General features: G+C 38.8%; 1 protein-coding gene across 1 annotated transcript in view; it reads left to right on the forward strand.

The window, feature by feature from the left end:
- The first annotated feature begins 217 nt into the window (after positions 1 to 217).
- Positions 218 to 1,712, forward strand: part of SERINC1 (serine incorporator 1) — a 15,791-nt gene continuing 14,296 nt past the window's right edge. Inside the window, exon 1 of the mRNA XM_009289120.2 lies at positions 218 to 237. The gene's annotated coding sequence lies outside the window, so the exon portion shown is untranslated. The remainder of the gene's footprint in view (positions 238 to 1,712) is intronic.

A 1,712-nucleotide genomic window follows, 5' to 3' on the forward strand; every position in this document is an offset into this window, starting at 1 on the left:
CCCAAATCTGTAAAGGAGTCAAAATCTAATTAAATGCTTATGAAGTGAGGCATTTCTTTCGGGAAAAGTAAAACTCGCGTGTTTCCCTGACTCTAGTGATTATATTTAATTCCTCTTTCTTACGGCTTTGTCTTGAGCAACTCCGCCCTTTGTAGCATCTTTGTCTTACCGAGGCATCGTTTTCTCACTGCACAGTATCCTGTGGTGACGTGTCACCACCATGCTGAGCATCGTCAGGTGATTTTTCTTCTTAATGGGAAGCAATAGTTTGAGATGTTTTTAAAACTGTTAGCACTATGCATAGAAACATAGAAGTCGGTAGAGATCCTGCATGGCAGTCCTCTGTTGAGGCATTGCTGTCTTATCCTTAAGTGATAGGTATTTCCAAATCTAGTCCCTATGCAAATAGGCACAATCACGTGGATTATGACTGTTTAGGCATTTGGATTAAAAATGTCAGTTGGGTTGTGAAAACCTGAATTTTCCGTACCAAAATATCGCACCATACTTGGGTTAAATGAAATTATGTATATTTAAACAGGAGTTCACACGCACAATTTAATGGTCTAACAAAACCTCATATTGATTCAAACTCCTATCTTTTATGCTATCAATATGTATGAACTTTGGTTCCCCTAGTACAGAGTGATATTTAATTAGAGATGATACTTAACTCCTTAATCTCCTGTACAAATTCTCTGAAACGATCATAGAAGTGGTAAATCTGTATGAGCTAAGCTTCCAGGCTGATAATGCCTGTTAATAAGCGCCTAGACCACTGATAATATCCTGCTAACGAAGTACTGTCATTGTTCATTTTGCTTTAATTAACATTTTAAACACTACTTAATGGATTAGCCTGTTAGGCTTTAATTACTAGCTGAATATAGTTAACTTTAACATTTTTAATTATTGTCAAATAATAAGCGACAGTATAACTATAGGTTTTAATTCAAATACTTGCATTAATATATACTGCATTTTCAAGTGCATAAACAGCCTTCCTGATAACTGGTGTTTGTAGTGCATGAAGAATCCCTGTATACTTCCTCTTGGTTTTGAGTGTTTGTTTCAGTACAGAGAAATTCAGCTAATGGTCTTTTAGATAAAATGATTTACATGAGCGTGTAATCTTGATTAAGTCAGATTTACTGTGGGTAACTAACCCTCGTCCTTTCCTTTAAAGCACCCAAACAAATCAGGGTTGTGTTTTGTTTTTTTTTTTTTGTTATCCCCCACCCCGATGGCTTTAAAGTGTTGATTTTCTTTCTACATTTAAAACCACAGCTAATCAGCGCTTAAAGCCTATATGATAGTCCTTATAGGAGAAACCTGTCTGTGCTGATCTTTAAGGATATGTCAGTATAAACACAGTTTATCCAGAGAAACAAACTGTGAGGGTGAGGTAGCAGAGGAATCAGATGTAGCGGAGTTTGTGCTAGTGGAGACTGTGCCACGGCCAGCAAAACTACTCTTTTGTCTGGGAAGATGCTGCTGCCGGCATTGCTTCAGCTGTGTAGCTTCTCTGCAAGGCCGCGTGTTGTGCCATGCAGAGCTGCTCTGGGTAACTGGCCTTGGCTTCTGGCCTCATGCCTTTTATTTCTTCTGGATTTTTTGTGTGGTGTTACTGCTGGTTGTAGCTCTGCCCTACTGTGCGCTGATCAGGCGGTGTTTCAGCTTGGCGGTTTTAAGAGCAAAAATGAGCTTGTTGG

The sequence above is a fragment of the Aptenodytes forsteri genome, unplaced genomic scaffold, assembly GCF_000699145.1.
Source record: "Aptenodytes forsteri isolate BGI_AS27 unplaced genomic scaffold, ASM69914v1 Scaffold217, whole genome shotgun sequence".
Lineage (NCBI taxonomy): Eukaryota > Metazoa > Chordata > Aves > Sphenisciformes > Spheniscidae > Aptenodytes > Aptenodytes forsteri.